We start from the raw sequence: 9,216 nt of genomic DNA, 5'->3' as shown, positions 1-9,216 counted from the left end.
TACCTTGTCAAATCACAGTGCTGGTTAATGAGTATTAGCAATCAGAGAGGAGATTTAAGTGACAGTTACCAATAAGGGCAATCAGGATTCATAGTAGAGAGATCTTTTATTAGACTAATAAGATTTTTGCCAAAAAAATACATCTTTAATTACAAGCTTTTGGGCACAAACACCCTTCATTAGTCATCTTTTCCTAAGCCAGGAAGCAACTGTTCCCACCTGAAACCTGAGATCCTGCTCCTGCCTTTGTTTCAAGGTAATTTGCATCCTCACAGATCTTCACAGGAGGTGAGACACTCCAGACCAGCTATGAACTGACTGCCCAGAGGATTTTCCATCCATTGACTCCTCTGTGAAATCCTATGAACTTTCATTTCTACCCAGGAGAACTTTTACCATCTGTTCTCCAATGCCTGATGAAGGGTGTTTGTGCCTGAAAGCTTGTAATGAAAGGCTTTTTTTGCAAAAATCTTGTTGATCTAATAAAAGATATCATCTCTACTATGAGTCCTGACTGCCTTTTTCTCTAGATCAAATGGCTACAACCTGGATACCAGTTACCAATAAACCCCTTTTCTTCTTGACAGCTATCCTATTTGGGAAATAGCATGAAAAATGCCTGAGGAAAGAGATGTCAGATGATACAAAGGGAATCAATTTCTAATAGATATAAGACTTGAGAGTCTGAGCTAAAGTTCTAAAGTGAATGGATGTCTTTGCATTTGAGGGTTTGAATTCAGGGCAAGCTTAAGTGTTTTTAGTTTCCCTTTGTCTAATAGGGAGCAAATATGTCAAGATCTTCACTGCAGTAGACACTACTGCACGTGCACATAGTAACTATATGTATGAGAGTTTCAGACATGCTAAGCACCATGTATCCCATTTAAATCAACAGATGTGCCAAGTTACTCTGAAAATAAATCTCTGTATTTGCCTAGTCAGGAAAAAGGCTGGGGTACACCGGGAGTTTTTGATGGCAGGAGGCACGGGGGTGGCCGGTCCCCATGGTGTGTGGAAGTTGCACGCTTGGTGGATTTCGCTAAGTCCTCCCCGAGCGGCGTTAGCCACTGCCTTTTATACTCGTCGCAACCCTGAGTTGCACTTTCACCCAATCAGCTTCAGGAATTCTATTCATGGCCTGATTTGAATAGTGTGGCAGTTAAAAAGTGCGGGAGTTACTGGTGTGCTCAATTACTTGAAATCACGTGATGATTCCATGCTGGCCGCACATGCCTGTTGGCCAGTAGGGCCATAGGTGGCGATATGCTGACACATAAGGATACTACGTATGGGGCAGTATGAAGGTGCGGTGTGTGGGCGTGGCGGCACAACAATGGACTGGTTTCTTACATGCCCCCTTGCCGTCACGCATAAACACACTTTCAACACATCTGTTTCCCGATGGAGCAGTTCGTCTCCTGGTACCTGAGGCAAGCAAGTATATACAAAAGCAGAAAGGTGCATTACTTTTGTCTTTAACCATTGAAACAAACAACATATAACACACATACAAATACAGAATCCCAACACTAACAATAATCCGTTAATTACGAACTTTTTTAGCCAACCGAGTTTTAACCAATTCAGCCAACTGAAGGCCCAATCAAACCAGTCTTCTTGATTATGATTTTTTCACTCTGTAAGACATTTCGCATCTTGGATACCTTGGATAACATTAGTTAAGTTAAAGGATAACATGTTAAAATTTAAACAACACCATGTGTGATTGCCAGTTGCTGTGCAAAGGCCTCCTTCTGTTGCTAATAAGTAATTGAGGCCTAAGCAGTTATAATATACAGCACTTTGGAGATCTTGAATAGCTGTTTGTACCTGTTCGAAACCTAATTTTGTCATGTTAGCAAGTTTTTCAATGGATTCTGTTAATAAAACAATTTTATATGAGTTTTGTTGAGACCCAGACATAGGAAACATAGACCAAATTTGTCCCACTTGTCCATTAATTTGTATGCCTCATCATTTTGTTCGTTAGTAAGAGAGCGTTTCTTTCGTGAGGGGGTGGACAGCAAACTACAGGAATAATTATAAACATCAATACCACTACTGCCTAAAAGGGAGGCCACTATTGTATACGTCTGATTTGGGCGCAGGCTTAAGTTTTGAGTCGAGGTAGATGAATTAAGGTTGAACCACAACCAGCCGGGAGGCAGGAACGACTCGTCTAAGGTGATATTTTCGCTATTGAGTTGGCACGTGTACGCACCCCTCGTAACATTAAGAAGCGGTTTAAGTAACGTATAATTAATTAGGTGTGAGACGGTAAGGGTTAACGGGATAGTAGAGGGATCAGAAACATCAGCAAATAAACTGGGGCCTTGTTTCAGGGTGGTTGATGAGTTTAAACACAGGCGATGCGAGCCGTAAAGGATAGAGGTTAACATGCGAATACTGTTTGCTGTCTTAGTTGTTATCAGTAGGGTCTGAGGTTTTGTTCTCATGTAATTCGAGACTAATAATGAACCGGAGGGCACTTGGTTAAAATTTCTTAGAGTTAATTTAAGTTGTCCTACCCACCATGTGCCATTTACATCGGTGGTCTTGACACATATAGCGGACAATAAAGTTTGTAATATGGAGGAACAGTTTAGCGTGTTGGGTGTGCAACCACTACCAACACACACATAAGGCCAATTCATTGTAATATTTCTGACTATGGGCAAGGGTTCCATATGACTCTCGAGGTTAGATGGGCAAGCAACTATACAAGAATTTACATATAGGACGCCTTGAAGCACATCTTCACATTCATCAGGGCGTGTGGCAATAAACCACAGCCTTAATTGCGTGACATCTTGTAATCGAAGGAAACAAACTTGATAAGAGGTGTCACTCATGAGTGTCTCATCTCCTCCAGCTGCTAGGCATTTGGTGGTGAGGATGGACACGGCATGAAGAAAGGTGTTCGTCAGGTCAGCGTCAGTGAATGCTGTACCCAGGGTTTGGCACACTATAATTCCTTGAAGGAAGGTTGTCATCGCCATTTTTCTTATATTGATAAACTGCAACAAAACATATGACACCACAGACAAACAACATAACAACAATATAAAATGAAGGGTTAATTGAATGGGCCTTTTTGGCTTTCACGCTGTGACATCCAATTGTGGTGAATGAGGTTTCGGCAATCATTTTTCCCTGTTGTGAAACAGGTGTTGGGGTACATCCTGACTTCAGCAACTATTTCAGGTTCTGGTGTTGGGTGCTTTATATGTGGGTGTGGCTTTGAAACCCACACTAAGTCCCCTGCTGCATATTTGGGTGTCCATGTGGGCTAGGGTTTTGGTTCTTTAGTATCCCAGAGGGGTTTTTCTGCATTGAGATTGAACACAATTTCAGGGAGATGTCAGTCCCATGCTCTATAGCTTCCACTGCCTTTGATCCGTAGTCTCTCTTTTAGTATTTCAATGGCCCGTTCTACCACTCCATTGCTCCGTGGGTAATAGGGTAGATGATGATGCCAATTGATGTTGTTTTCGGGCATGAATTGTTGCACAATTTTGGTGTCAAATGGCAGTCCTCCGTCCGATTGGGCCTCAGGGGGGTTTTGCCAGAACTGTATTACTCGCTGTAGCATGCCTATGACTTCTTTGGCTCGAGTCTTCTGCAGTCGCACTACTGCTAGTTGTCTGGTCCCTAGGTCTACTACTAATCCTTTTGAATATTGTCTCGCTCCAGGTAGGGTCCAACAAGGTCGACTTGCCAGTGCTTTCCAGGTGCAAAATATTCTGGTGAGAACAGATCACGCTCGATTCGTGTCAGGTGTGGTTTTTTCTTGCACAGTGCTGGCACTGAGCTATTACTTTTTGCCATTGCCATCTGGGTCCTAATTGAGATGTGCCCCCTTGTTGTATCCAATGTTGATGGCAGGCTTTTGAGCTTGGGTGGCTCCATCTCTCATGTAAACACAGCAGGAAACTATCCGTGTTGGTACTTGAGCCATTAACTGTAGCCACGCCTACTCCACTGGTTGATATTGGCTGTAAAGGATCTCGTAGCATGTTATCTATAGCTGCATGCACTGGATCAGTGTCAGGTTGGTGTGAGTGAGTATGTTTAATCAGTGGAAGGTATGTAGTGTCGCTTAGCGTAGTCCACACTTCGTCCCAATGGTCGGTGTTTTCCATGGGGTCAGCTTTCCCCGTGAGAATTTTGTAAGTGTACTGACTATCTACTACTATAATAGGCCAGGAATTTTTTATATCGTGTGCCTCTTGATAATGGGCTAGGACGAGTTGGAGGGCCCACAGTTCTAGGAGTTGAGGGCTTTCATCCGTTGGTGGTACCCGGATGTCACATATGCTGCATGATTTGCAATAAAATCCATAAGAGAGGTCATGGATAGACCCGCATTGCCAACGACTGCCATCTGAGGCCATCCACCCTGGAAGGATGGTTCTGTACAAGGTTGGGCGAACTGGGACACTCAGTTTCCCCAATGGCTCTGTGTTGTGATGTTCCCATGCGTACCAGTGGTATTGATAGTTAAGAACTAACATAGTCCATGTTGGGGGTTCTCCACCAAATTCTGGGAGTGGTTGAAATGGGTCAAGCGTGGGCAGTAGTGATGCAGTTACAGCTAGTACCCTTCCTTGGCCTATTGCATAGGGCTCAGTGAGTTGGAGTGCTAGAAGAGTTTTTCCTATCGGTCCATAGTGATTCTGGTTGGTGAGGAGGGTTTTATGAGCCGTGTAAATTAAGTTTCCTGTATTTGAACAACGCACAGAGACAAAGTGGTGACACGATGTGCATCCAGCCATGATTTCCACGTGCTCGGTTGGTGTCCACGCATGGACTGTTCCATTAGAAAGTTGTGCCAGCATCTTTAACAGTTTCTTTTGATCTCCAGTTGTCCATGGGGCCCTACAGCGAACTTTGTCATGAAGCTGTGCTTGTATTCTTGCGACAATTGGCAGATGCTGGTGTTCGATAAAATGGCTTCGCCATCCCAGCTCACCGCGAAGAGTTTGAAAGTGTTGTTTCAATGTTGGGGGTGCTTTTTCCCAGTCGTGGCTCTGTGGACCATCAGTCGATGCACCTCAAAATACTGGTCTGTCGAATTCAAACCCTAGGAATTTTATTTGGCGGGTTGGTGTAAGAGAAGACTTTTGTGTGTTGATCGTCCACCCAGCGTTTGTCAAGTGCCTTACGAGAACCTCTACATACGACTTAGTCGCTTCCGACTCGCTGCCCATAGTGGCGAGGTCATCTACGTAATTCCAACATTCCATGGTTGTATCTTGACCAGGGGGGTCAAAATTGCTCAGTGTGGTTAGGATGGCACCATTGGCTAAAGCCGGCATGTTACAATACCCTTGGGGGCATACATTCCACTTAAACATTTGACCCTTTACGCACATGTTTAACAGTCCACGTGTATCTCAAATTGGGATCGAGTAGAACATATCCTTCAGATCAATGGTGGCTCCCCACCATGTTGTTGACTGTCAAGTGCACATCTACTTAATAACAGTAGGGAAATCAAGTGCACATGGAGTGGCTAACAACTGGGACTTCTTGTTCGTGTTACAGTTGTCAACTATTAAAAGGACTTTGTTTCAGTTGCTGGGTTTTCGTATGCCCCATCCAGGAGACAAAAAGCTCGAGGCTGACACAGACGAAATCTTGCCTTCGTCTCTTAGTTTCATTAAGAGTTCACTAAGCGGGGGCTTGTGGGCAGTAGTGACACAGCCCACTGGTAGTGTTGGAATAGGTCAAAATTTCTAACCGCCTTCAGTTATTGGAGTCGGTTCATGGTCTGTTGTCACCGTAGTGACTGGCAGTGCTTGTAATACTTGCTCCTTCAGATTAAGGCTTTTGATACCAGGGATCCCTAGAATGTTAAGGCTTCCTTGGACCGCAAGGATCCATTTGGCTGGTTCTCCGATAAGGACCTTGACTACTTCTGCTGTGGTCATTGCGTTCAAACCTTGAACTGTAATACTGCGCGATGTGGGCTTGTGTGGTAAATGAACGTAAACAATGTTGACCTGTGCCCCTGTGTCTAGCAGGAAGCGAACCAATTGTTTTCAAAAGGGATGGGATGGATCAGTGATGGTGAGGCAGCTGTATGGGCGGTTGTTGTCGGGGGCCTCAGAGCCGGCAGCCGCTATTCCTTTTTTTGATGCTTTGATGGCCATTCAAATCCTAGTGCTCGGGCTAAGTTGTTCTGCCCCTCATCCCCTAGGGCACGCAGTTGTCCTTTACTCAGTTGTGTTTTTCCTAGGAGGAATCCAAACATTGCCTGCTCTCGTGGCGTGCGGTCTGGAAGGTCTTCTGTGCTCGACCTCAATGATCGTTGTGTTCTTGGTCTACTTCTGAAGTCTTCCCATCTGTCACCTCACACTGGAAACGCTGAGGTAGTAAGTGGGTCAGCTGAGATTTGATGACTTGTTTTTAACATCTTTGGCAGGTAAGATAACACTAATCCAAGCTGTTGTCCATCAAGGGGATTGAGTAGTAGTTGGTACGTGATGACATACTTGGAGGCCAGAACTTCTAGTGTGGTTTCAATGGCTTTGTGAGTGACTGGCATGGCAGTCAGATTTGCCAAGAATCGGTGTGGCCATCGCCTGTTCCTTTGGGCTGCTGTTAGTCCTAGGTGAATAGCTCAAGAATTCCAGGTGACATAAGCAATGCCCGTGATTGCGAGTAAAATGGTGAGAGGTTTGGTTTCGCTCGTTGAAGTTGACTTGTTGAACCAAGTGTGGGGCTTATTGAGCAACTGGACCGCTACTACTGCTGGTAATGGAATAGGCCAGTGTCTGTTGTTTACTAGTGCCTCTGTATTCATGCAGTGGCCCCCCACTCCAGGAACCAGACTGAATTAACACAATCGCCTCTGTTTCGTCAACTGTATCATGTCCCCACTCTTGTACTAAGCGGCCTAGCCACGCAACGGGATGCTCACCTGGGCATATCCCCATCTCTTTCATTAGTTCTTGCATTTCCACCCTGGTGCAGGTACGAAAGGTCATGGTCTGCTGAGTCACACCATTGTTGACAGTTGTTTTGGTAACCGCAAGAGGGAGTACTGTTGCTGGCGAGTCTTTCAGGAGGGGAGGGTACAACATTGGAGGTGATTCTGTGGGCGGTCCAATGTAAGGAGGTGGTGCAGACGACATTGGGTGGGGCGTAACGTCATCACGTTCTGCCTCGACTCCGCCCTTCTTCTCCGCCGTCTTCTCCTCAGAGCTGCCATCTTCGGGCTCGGCCGGGGTGAGGACTGCCTGATTTTGAGCAGTCGCGGCTAGTGTTTCTAGCTGGGCATTTAGGTTGGTATTTTCTCAGAGCAAGATTGACACAGTTCAAAACAGTACATTTATCATTTTCACCTTATCCCATTTCGACCCTGTCCACTTAGTAGCGGTTTTGCCATCTGATTCTAAGGACTCGTGGCATTGAATTAACAGCTCATGGCCACGCGAGCCTTCTCTCAAAGGTCACACCTGGGGCACCTTGGGTCACACCTGGTTGGTGGAAACTGGGCCACACTCTCACAGACATTAAATACAAAAAGGAGCAACACAAGCCTTTTTCCCTTGTACTTAAGAAAAGAACAAATACTTTGTGTCACACATCTGTCTTGTGGTGAAGGTTTATTCCAGAGCTTAAAGTATGGTGGTTAAGCTGGATCAAGGTGTTTGGCCTTATTTGACCATCATGTTCTCAAAAAAAGATTTTTTTGTTGTTGAATTAAACATGCTAAGTCTGCAGGTCTGAATGATTCTTCAGTAACTGAAGAAAGCATACTGAGGAGGAGTGCACCTGCCTCTATGTTGTCATCTTTGTGGGGATCTCTTGAAGATAAGGGAACCCAAGACAAAAGAGCTGCTTTCACACTGGTGATTCCTGATCTATATTCTTTGTAACTGCAATAATCTAGCAAGCAAGGTTCTTTGAGTAGATGTGATATTTTTTATTAGACCAACTGAGTAGCTGGAAAAAATCATTTAAGTTTTTTGTTGTTAGTAAGGCTAGGCTGTACACAATTTACAACCCCAGAAGTTAGGTCTTCAGTTTAACATAGCCCTCATAGAAGTAAATGCTTCCATTTCCATGATGAAGTACTTCTTTTAGTTGCCGTGAAGTTTTTTTGAAGCAACCGTCTTCTCTACATTGTCATTAGAGAGCTGGATAAATATGGCCCCAAACCCATAGCTGAATGTTGGTAATGCAGAGTCCAACAGTTTAAGTGTGCAATCAAGTATGTTTGTGCAATCAAAGTTTGAGTAGTTTCAAATTTCCTGGCAGCTGTCTAGGACATGCCTGAGTTTTTCCTGATAGCCAGTGTAAACCTACTTTGGTGTAGCTTCAAGCCATTGGCTTATGTCCTGCTCTCTGCAGAAAGAGAAAAAAGGGATTTTCCCTCTTCCTTATGGAATTCCTTCAGGTATTTGAAGCTTGATATCATGTCCCCATTTTAAGTGCCTTTTTCACAAGTGGAAAATGCCTAGCTCCTTTAGCCTCTCCTCATATGAAGTAGGTTTAGATTGGATATCAGAAAAAAATCTTCTTCACTGTTAGAAAAGGGAGGCAGTAGAATAGACTGTCAAGGGAAGTTGTGGACTTTCTGTTACTGGAGGTGTTCAAAAGGGGTTGGACAGCTATTGGTGGGGGATGATCTAGGCATAGCTATGGCTGTCTTCTCCAATGGGTATTTCCCATGCTTCTGGTCTTTGCTGATTGCCACATGAGGTTGGGAGGGAATTCCTCCCCCTCCCTCCACCTGACGCAGGAGGTATACAGTTCCCTAGGCAGAATGCTTTGCTGGACTTGGTGCTGGTTACAGGGGAAGACTTGGTGGGGGATCTGCAGGTACAAGGCAACTAGGGGATAGTGAACATCAGTTGATTTAATTCCGTATCCGGCAAAGGGTGGGAAAAGTAACCAGCAGGGCAGAAGTGCTAGACTTCAGAAAGGCTGACTTCAGTGTGCTTAGGAGATTAGTTAGCGGGGCATTAAAGCTCAAGAGCATTGACAAAATGGGGGTCTAGGAAGGGTGCTCATTCTTCAAGGAAGTGATCCTTCGGGTTCAGAAGAATGCAATTCCACTGCATAGAAAAGGGGGCAGAGGGACCAAGAAACCCTCCTGGCTAAACAGGGAAATCCAGAAAAGCCTAAGGGCAAAAAAGGGGCATACAGGTTGTGAAAGCAGGGGGTAGCTACCAAGAAGTATACCTCCTTGGCTCGCACTTGCAG

Source organism: Crocodylus siamensis, chromosome 1, assembly GCF_052110815.1.
Source record: "Crocodylus siamensis isolate JL-2025a chromosome 1, ASM5211081v1, whole genome shotgun sequence".
In the NCBI taxonomy this organism is placed as follows: Eukaryota; Metazoa; Chordata; order Crocodylia; family Crocodylidae; genus Crocodylus; species Crocodylus siamensis.
Note: the sequence above shows the minus strand (reverse complement) of the source record.